The sequence below is a fragment of the Lactuca saligna genome, chromosome 3 (genome assembly GCF_052625555.1).
Source record: "Lactuca saligna cultivar CGN05327 chromosome 3, ASM5262555v1, whole genome shotgun sequence".
Classification (NCBI taxonomy): domain Eukaryota; kingdom Viridiplantae; phylum Streptophyta; class Magnoliopsida; order Asterales; family Asteraceae; genus Lactuca; species Lactuca saligna.
This window is the reverse complement of record NC_136419.1, coordinates 217,111,264-217,121,683: the sequence shown is the minus strand read 5'-3', so window position 1 is coordinate 217,121,683 and position 10,420 is coordinate 217,111,264. Positions and strand designations below refer to the sequence as shown.

The following is a 10,420-nucleotide window of genomic DNA, read 5'->3' as shown; positions in this document are numbered from 1 at the left end:
ATCCACATATCTTTTCATTTTCTGCATGTGGCTCGTGACGGAATACCCGTCCTTCATCATGGTTGTTATCATGGAGCAGATGATTTCGTACCTCTCTTGTCGTGCACTTTGATGGTATCTTTCCATCAAATCTTGGTGCATTTCATAAGGGTAGAAATCCTCATAAGACTTTTGGAGTTCAGCTGTCATTGTGGCCATCATGATGCAAGCCACTTTGGTAGCATCTCTTTCATGAGTATGGAAGTCAGCGATCTCCTGGGGAGTTGCAGTGGACTCATCAATTTCCTTAAGCTCCTTGTCAAGGACATATTCTTTGTCCTCGTAGCGAGTAATCATCCTGATGTTTCTGATCCATTCATTGAAGTTGGATCCATCGAAGGTGACTTTCCCACACAAACTCATAAGAGTAAAGGAGCCATTAGGATTCGAGCCAGAAGCATTATTTGAAGACATCTGAAAGAGAAGAACAAGTTTAGTGTAGATATAAGAGAGTCCTTAATAAAACACCCAAATGTAATATTAAGGCTAGGATCCAATCACAATATAATATAACTTAGAAGAGGTATGCCGTAATCTAAGCTATACCATATTTGAAAGGTAGGTGAATGACGATTCACCAATTTCCACCACGAAAACCGAAATATTAGACATTAGGTTTTATTGGTTTTTAGAAATTCCTAGATTCTTTGAGATTCAATGAACTTTTCAAAGGCATGTTTCAATCTCGAGAGTGCCCTCCAAGTTTTGTGATTGGGATACCGAGGATCACAAAACGAGGTGTGAAGTAACCATGCAAATCACTTGGTACCCTTAAAGTTTATCACTCAATCGATGTGCCGGTAAACCACACACGCTCCACCGATACTATAATAAACCTTAAGTCACCCTTTACCTACCTTGTTAAGTCCAAGTTAGTGTGCCGGTTAACCACACACGCTCCACCAACGACTTAGACAAAGTGTAAAGTGTAATTTCATGGATTAGCACCTTATTCACATTTTCCTAAAGTAACTATGATTGGGAAATAAAACATTTAGTTACTTTATAATATTCATCATACTTTGAATGAGAATTTATAAGTCCTTGTCTTACCCGTTCGGCTAACGACCCTCCACCAGTCAAGCAAGCGGTGGGTGAGAGTAGACACCCATTAAGTCACCATTTTATAGGCAAAAACCTTATACCCACCTTATAGACCAGCTTCGTGAAAGAGGCGTACTAGCAGTAAGACGACTTTATTCTTATACATACATATATATATATATATATATATATATATATATATATATATATATATATATATATATATATATATATATATATATATAATTATTAAATCATCATAATATAAGTATAAGGGTTGAATTTTAACTTTTAAAATTCTAGGGGTTGGAACTTAAAGTTTTAACTTAACTTTACTTGTTCCAAAACTTGAGGGCAAGTTTTGTAACTTTCAAAACTTTTCATTTCTTGTAACTTATGAGTTTAATAGAGTAATAAAATGAAGACTCTTCATTTTTCTAACTCTTGTGTTCTTTTAATGGTTTTAATTCAAGTGTGACTCTTGGTTTTCCATAACTTGAGGACAAGTTATGGACTCCATTAAAACACATTATGATCAAGAATTAATCTACCACATAGGTTACAAATAATTCCTATGATCATCTAAAACATCATAAGAACAAGAACATGAATATGAACACATTCATAAATTACACTTAAAACTTTGTAATTTTGATAACTACTTGTTGTAAATGATTTAGCAAAGACATTACACCACCAAAAACAAGTTTTCAATTACCAAAACAGTTTAGGGTAATGTTTATAATTCATTTCCAGCAACTAAATCGAAATTCTGCAATCAGTCGACCCTACTCGTCGAGTGCATGAACTCACTCGCCGAGTTGGTTGAAGATACACATGAACTCGACGAGCCCCCCTATAGACTCGACGATTCCACTCGCAGACAACAAGATTTTCGACTTTTTTTTCAACTTTTAAGCACAAATAAAAAACAAACAAGCCTAGGGTCTGATACCACTGATGGGTTTTGAGCATTCTAACACTTCCTAAGTGTACATGCAACCCTAATAACCTTGGATCTATGTTTGTCTAATTATCATGCAAAGTTGAATTCCAAGGTTATATTCCTATCTAGCATACATGGGGAACAATTTTAACTTAAAGTATAGATAGAATAACTTACCTTGTTGTTGTTTGTGTTCCTTGAAACCTTGTGAGCCTAGCATCCCAAGTGTGATGCCTCAAATGCTTCACACAACACCAAATGCTCTTGGAAGAACTTATGAGAGAACACACACTTCTCAAAAATCGGTCAAGCCCTCTTGTTTCTTAGTGTAGCCGATTTTGGTGGAGAACATGTTTCTTATATAGTGTTGACACATCTAGGGTTAAACCCTAATGTGTCATGACTCTTCATTTCCATGACCCATGGGTTTGTAACTCCCATGGAGCATCCATGGAGCATCCTATGGGTGGAACCCAACTTGATAATCCATGGAGCCTCTTAGCCCACTATACAAGATATGGATGATTTACATAATCAACCCATATATTTAATTAGTTATCTTTTGATCACATAGTTAATTCTAAATTAATTCTTAATCAAACTAATCAAATAATATTATTAATATATTAGAACTTATAATATATTAATAATCTCCAGGTGTTATTTTTCTCATTTAGTCTATCCAATTGCATGGTGCCATGCAACCCAAATGGACCATGCCGGGTCGGGTCAAGTACATACCAGAAATAGTTATGGACTTAGACACCTTATCCAACAATATGTGCATAATTAGTTAATTATTCAGTATACATTTTCAATCATTTTTAATTAATTATGTGAATAATGTGGACAAAATGTACTTAAAATGGTTTGAATTTTGTTTTCAGTCCAGAAGTCATGCTTGGGAGTAAAAGGGAGCAAGGGAAAGCAATTGAAGACCAAAGAATGAAAATAAGGGACAAAAGCCCATCTACTTGGCGAGTACACGATACTACTCGACGAGTACACGAGGATATTCCAGAAGATAGCTACGATTCCTGATTCAAGACGGATAACTATGCACCTACTCGGCGAGTTGGTCCTGCTACTCGCCGAGTACACCCTGTATTGAGATATCTATAAAAACCGAGTCTTTATCCAATGGGGCAACATTCCTGGCGATTTTTTAAGGTCAAGCTGCGATTAAGAGCCCTAGAAGACGCCGAGGAATCCTAATCTTCAATCTTTTCAAGAATTCAAGCAACTAGGTTAATCCTACCACTTAGATTTAGGAATTGAATATGTTTGATCTAGTTAAACTTGTTTTTGTGTTTGTTTCTACTGCAACTATGAACTAAATACGTTTTTGTTTCTGTTTGGGGAATACCAAGGAACTCCTATGGTTTAATTCTTAGTTTTGTTTGATTGTTTATTGGTGATCTATTAAATTAAGTTTGTTAAAGAACCTTATGCATTAGTCACTACCATTTTCTGTTAATTGGAAGACAATTAGGCTGCATGAACATCTCTTAGTTGTTAACCTCATATGTCTATGTGAACACTAAACCATATGCTTAGGAGTAATGATTATGAAACTAAGATTAATAAGACAATAGGAAGATTAATGTGTGAGCTTGTTTGAGAAACCATCAAACAAGAGGTTAATTGAATTAGTAACTTAATTGACCACTACAAATCTTATTTAATCCAAATCGTTAATCTAGGGAATTAATTAGTTTAAACACTTGATCACCGCTTAAATTAGTTAATTGTCTAAGGGTTGGGAGTAATGAACATGAACCTAACCACTATAATTGGTAGCCAATAACAATTAATCTATCATAAATACAAATAACCATAGGAGTGAATTGGTTGAACCTAAATAGAAACATCTTTATCAAATTTGGTGCATTAGTTATTTCCTTTAGTTAATTAGTTAAGTTAGTGTGCCTAAGTTTCTAGTCTTGCAAAACTAGAAGAAACCCCTTTTACTTTTATTAATTGTTTTAGTTAAAATTAGTTATTAGTTTAATTTTCCGTTCCCTGAGTTCGACACCTTACTTACTAATCTATACCACTAAAAGGCAGGTTCACTGCCTTTGTGTGCTAAATTTATTAATAAAAAGTAGGGATAAAACAAGTGCATTTTACACATCAAGTTTTTGGCGCCGTTGCTGGGGAACGGTTCTAAATAATTAATCTAATTCCTAATTTTTTCGATCCTTCGTGTGAGTTTACTTGCATAGAGTTCATTTATTGCAATTTAGTATTTAGTAATTAGGTTTTAGCATCTGTTTTAGTTTTAATATTAAGTTTAGAATTTTTCAAAATCACACTGATACTCGCCGAGTGCAGTCGCACCTACTCGGCGAGTAGCGGTTTATTTTCATTTTTTTCGTACATTTTTTTTGTTCTTTTTACGCTTTTATTCTATTTATTTCAGGACTTTCATGACCAGAGGATCAAACACCCCACTGGTACCCCCGTTTGAAGATCCAGAATCCGCATTGAAAAGGAACAAAGGAAAGGACATGGAGAGTTCAAGTACACCAAAAAAGTTGCCTTTGTCCAATTTGAAGACTGTTTTTGGGAAAAAGAAGAGCAGTAAATCAGGAGCATCTAGTGCCTCTTTGATAATCGAAGATCCAATTCAAGAAGATATCGAGTACGAGACCGCAGAAGAAGAGGAGCCTACATACGAGCACGAAACCGAGTCCGAGGAAGAGTTAGCTTTCACAATGGCTAACATTGATGAAATCCCCATGGGAGAATGGAAGAAGAGGATGCGCGGCGATAATGGCCCGGGACTTGTGCATCCCGGAATTCCTGCGAATGCTACCTTCAAGCTGAAGGGTCATATTCTAGCTTCACTCAAAGAAATACCTTTTTATGGAAAAGATCATGAAGATGCCTACAAGCATTTGGATGAAATCAATGATGTAGCTGATTACTTCAATATTCCAAATGTAACCCGCGAGACTCAACTACTTCGTATGCTTCCAGTGACATTCAAGGGTGCTGCCAAAGACTGGCTCAAGTCACTTCCCCCCGGATCAGTCACTACTTGGGCCAAGATGAAGGAAGAATTCATTGATCACTTTTGCCCACCTTCTAAGATAGCCAAGTTGAAGAAGGCCATTGCAACCTTTGAACGACAAGCTGGAGAGTCGCTATATGAAGCATGGGAGAGGTATAAGAGCTTACTAAGAAATTGCCCACACCATGATCTAAACAGCCAGCAAGAAGTCTCCATCTTCTATGATGGAGTCAATGTCACAACCAGGCAGTTACTAGACTCGCAAGGCCCACTTACAAAGAAGCCGCCCCCGATGATTAAAGAATTGATTGAAGAATACCATAACCCTAGACATGATGTCACTAGGGGAGCCGCTTATGCTGCTACTGAAGACTTATCCGTGGTCATGGCTATGCTAAAAACCATGGATAAGAGTATGGATAAAATGGATCAAACGATCCATGCTATTCGGGTGGGTTGTGAAAACTGCAATGGGACTCACCTCACTAAAGACTGCGATTTAGATGAGAATGGCAACAAGAAGGCAAGCGTGTTACTCAAGTGGAGACCGATATGATGAAGATTGGCGCAAACAAAAGAAAGAGTGGCTTCCTTATGACGAGTACAAGAAAGCCAAGGAGGAGAAGTATAGACAAAAAGGGAGAGGGTTCTACCAAAAGGAGGAACCGGTGCAAGAAAGGAAGCCAAGCTTGGAAGAAATGCTCACTAAATTTGTAGCTGCTTCAGAAAAAAGGCATAGTGATCATGATGCTGCAATTCAAGAAACAAGAACCATGCTTAGGAATCAGCAAGCATCTATCCACAATATAGAAACACAGCTTGGGCAACTTGCTCAACAAATTAACCAAAGGTCACCGGGCAAACTTCCTAGCAAAACCGAAAATAACCCACGAGGCGCGCACATAAACATTGTCACAACAAGAAGTGGGAAGATAATCACTCCCCTGGCACCTATTCGGACTGAAGCACCCAAGGATTCACAGAAGGATGAGGCAGAAAAGCAAGCAGAAAACCAAAATTTACAATCTGATAGTCCTACTCGCCGACTACCTCATATGGACTCGGTGAGTACACCATCCAAAACCGATGAGTAGGTTCCTGAAAATCCTTACCAGCCTCCAATGCCATACCCAGCCCGAGCTAAGAAGGAGAAGCAGGAAGAGGAGTATCAGAAGTTTCTAGACCACATCAAGACTCTTCAAATCAACATACCCTTCATTGAAGCCGTCATGCAAATGCCCAAATATGCAAAGTTTCTTAAGGAACTTCTCACCAATAGAAGGAAGATGGAATAAGTGAAGAAGGTAGTACTCAATGAAAACTGCTCTGATGCGATGCTAAATAAGCTACCAAAGAAGAAGGCTGATCCGGGGAGCTTGACTTTACCTTGCCAATTTGGCAACTTGGCTGCTATTCATGCTTTAGCTGATTTTGGAGCAAGTGTGAACCTAATGCCATACTCATTCTTTAAGAAGTTGGACCTCCCGAAGCCAAGGCCAATTCGCATGGCAATCCACTTGGCAAACAAGATAGTCACCTTTCCAAGAGGCATATGCGAAGACTTACTAGTGAAAGTGGATAAATTTGTCTTTCCTGCTGATTTCATCATTCTAGACATGGAGGCGGATCCATAAGTTCCAATCATCCTTGGAAGGCCCTTCCTCAACACGACCAGCGCTATAGTAGACATGAGAGACTCAAAGATCACCTTGCGGGTCAGAGAAGATTCAGTTACATTCGGGGTGGACCAGCTATGAAGTATTCTAGGAGCAGTGACAACACGGCATTCTCAATAGATATGCTTGACGAATTATTGGAGGAAGACATAACTGAAGATTCCAACAAGTTTACAGCCTATGATGAAGCATTTGATCCAGAAAAAGATTTAATGGAAATTGAAAGACTGTTGGAAGAAGCAGAGTATGAAGAGTTAATAAAGCAAACTGAAAGTCCTACTCGCCGAGTAGGACCGATCTACTCACCGAGTTCCTCTGAAGAAAAGTTAGAATTCGTGAATGCAGCCACCAACTCGCCGAGTACCTTACCTGCACTTGGCGAGTCCATCACTCAGAACAAAGGAACAGAGCTCAAAACTTTACCAAACCATCTGGAGTATGCTCTTTTGGAAAAAGGCAATCAAAAGCCAGTAATCATAGCCTCTGATCTGTCCAAGTCTGAAAAGGAAGAGCTCGTGCAAGTGTTGAAGAAGCGAAAACGGGCCATAGCATGGAGCATCACCGACATCAAGGGAATAAGCCCATCATATTGCTCCCACAAGATCAATCTGCAAGAAGGAGCAAGACCGGTTGTACAACACCAAAGAAGGTTGAACCCGAACATGCAAGAAGTAGTCAAGAAGGAAGTGGTCAAACTCTTAGATGCAGGAATCATTTACGCCATTTCCGATAGTCCATGGGTGAGTCCGGTCCAAGTGGTGCCCAAGAGAGGAGGGATAACGGTCATAACCAATGAAAAGAATGAGTTAATCCCGACGCGAACGGTAACCGGTTGTGGAGTGTGCATTGATTATCGAAAGCTAAACGATGCCACTCGTAAAGACCATTTTCCCTTACCTTTTATTGATCAAATGTTAGGAAGACTATCGGGCCATAGCTATTATTGCTTTCTAGATGGGTTCTCAAGTTATTTTCAAATACCCATAGACCCAATGGACCAAGAAAAGACCACATTCACTTGCCTAAGTGGGACTTTTGCCTATAGACACATGCCTTTTGGGCTATGCAATGCACCTGCGACTTTTCAAAGGTGTATGATAGCTATATTCCACGACATGGTGGAAAAATTCATGGAAGTTTTTATGGATGACTTTTTCGTGTTTGGATCTTCTTTCCATGATTGTCTCACAAATCTTGACTCAATGCTTGCTAGGTGTGAAAAAACTGACTTGGTTCTTAATTGAGAAAAATGTCACTTTATGGTCAAGGAGGGTATAGTTTTAGGCCACAAAGTTTCCAAAAAGGGAATTGAAGTGGATCGGGCAAAGATTGACACCATTTCCAAATTACCCCCACCAACTAATGTGAAGGGCATTAGGAGTTTTCTAGGACACGCCGGTTTTTACTAGCGTTTCATAAAATATTTTTCCAAAATTACTACACCTCTAACACAATTACTACTAAAAGATGCACCATTTAATTTTACTAAAGAGTGTTTAGAGGCATTTGAATTTTTAAAGGAAAAATTAACTAATGCCCCAATCATTATTGCACCAAATTGGAACTTACCCTTTGAGATTATGTGTGATGCTAGTGACTATGCATTAGGAGTTGTCCTTGGTCAAAGGGTTGATAAGCACTTTCAACCCATATATTATGCTAGCAAGACTTTAAACCCAACCCAAGAAAACTATACCACCACTGAAAAAGAGTTGTTAGCTGTGGTATATGCTTTTGAGAAATTCCGCCCTTACTTGGTTTTATCTAAAACTACTGTTTTTACTGACCACTTGGCTATCAAGTATTTGTTTTCCAAACAGGATGCTAAGCGAAGACTGATACGATGGGTGCTACTTCTTCAAGAATTCAACATAGAGATACGAGAAAAGAAGGGAATGGAGAATGTAGCAGCTGACCACTTGTCAAGGCTGGAGAACCCGCAATTGCAAGAAGATAAAGATGGAGACGACTTTCCGGACGAATACATTATGGTGTCAGTGGCAGAAGAGCCATGGTTCGCAGACATAGCTAATTATTTAGCTACAAAATACATCCCAAAGGACTATAGTAGTCAACAAAAGAAGAAATTCTTTGCAGAATTAAAATATTACTTTTGGGACGACCCATACCTCTTCCAGAGCTGTGCGGATGGTATCATACGAAGATGTGTATTCGGGAAGGAAAGCCAAAGAATAGTAGAGCATTTTCATAGCGGGCCCACGAGAGGACATCATGGAGCACATTACACTGCAAAGAATATCTTTGACATTGGGTTTTATTGGCCCACAATCTTTAAAGATGCAGCCCAATTTTTCAAATAATGTGATGGTTGTCAAAGAGTGGGAAACATTTCATCTCGAAATGGAATGCCACAACATAGTATCCAAGTGTGCGAGGTGTTTGATGTTTGGGGAATTGACTTCATGGGACCATTTCCCATGTCCAAAGGAAACAAATACATATTAGTAGTGGTTGATTATGTATCAAAATGGGCGGAAGCACAAGCGTTACCAACAAATGAAGGACGGGTAGTGGTGCGATTCTTGAAGAAACTATTTTCACGTTTTGGCATTTCGAAGGCCCTAATAAGTGACCGAGGCACACATTTTTCCAATGATCAATTGGAAAAGGTGTTAAAGATATATGGGGTTACCCATAAGTTTTCCACATCATACCATCCACAAACTAGTGGACAAACCGAAGTGAGAAATCGAGCCTTAAAGCGAATTTTAGAGAAATCGGTGGGAAGCAACCGCAAGGAATGGTAGGATAAGCTAGTTGATGCGTTATGGGCTTTTCCTACAGCTTTCAAAACACCTATTGGTACTACACCATATAGGTTAGTTTATGGAAAGCAATGCCATTTACCGGTCGAGCTAGAGCATAAGGCGTTTTGGGCTTTAAAGAGGTGTAACTTCGACATGGAAGAACTAAAGAGCAACGGTTGATGCAAATGAATGCCCTTGAAGAGCTAAGGAATGATGCATACTCTAGTTCATGGCTTTATAAAGAGAAGACCAGGAAATGGCATGACAAAAGGATTAAAGATAAAGAAATCCATGAAGGCCGAAAAGTGTCGCTTTTCAATTCACGATTAAAGCTTTTCTCGGGCAAACTCAAATCAAGGTGGGATGGTCCTTTTCTGGTGAAGATGGGGTTTCCACATGGTGCTATAGAGTTTTTATCAAGAGATGGCACGTCCTTCAAGGTTAATGGTCATAGAGTCAAAAAGTATGAGGAAGGAGTCCCCCGGAATGAAGGAATGGAAGAGTTGCTGCTGGAAGGGATTGCAACTACGTAGAAGGGGAGGAGTCTAGCTAATGACTCCATAAAAAGAAGCGCTTCTCGGGAGGCAACCCGAGTCTCAAGTTTGCATTTTCTTTCCTTTTCTTTATTTTCATTGTTTTTTTTTTTCATTTTTCTTCATCTACGTTTATGCACATAACTGCTTGAGGACAAGCCATGCTTAGAGTGTGGGGTGGATGGTTTAAAAACATGAATTAATACATTAATTTTTCTAAATTCACACAATTTTTTCAATCTGTGACATTTACTCGCCGAGTAGGCACGTATACTCGGCAAGTAGATGCCCGGTTAGGCTAATATAACATTTAAAAGCATTTCTACTCGGCAAGTAGACCCTTTTTACTCGGCGAGTATGAAACAACCCAAAAATACGACCCAAAAATTTTGTTTTTC

General features: G+C 38.8%; 1 non-coding gene across 1 annotated transcript; it reads right to left on the bottom strand.

The window, feature by feature from the left end:
• Positions 1 to 5,130: 5,130 nt before the first annotated feature.
• Positions 5,131 to 5,237, bottom strand: LOC145037950 (small nucleolar RNA R71). Its single transcript, XR_013679059.1, has one exon. It is a non-coding gene; the product is annotated as a small nucleolar RNA R71 (small nucleolar RNA).
• Between the last annotated feature and the right edge of the window lie 5,183 nt (positions 5,238 to 10,420).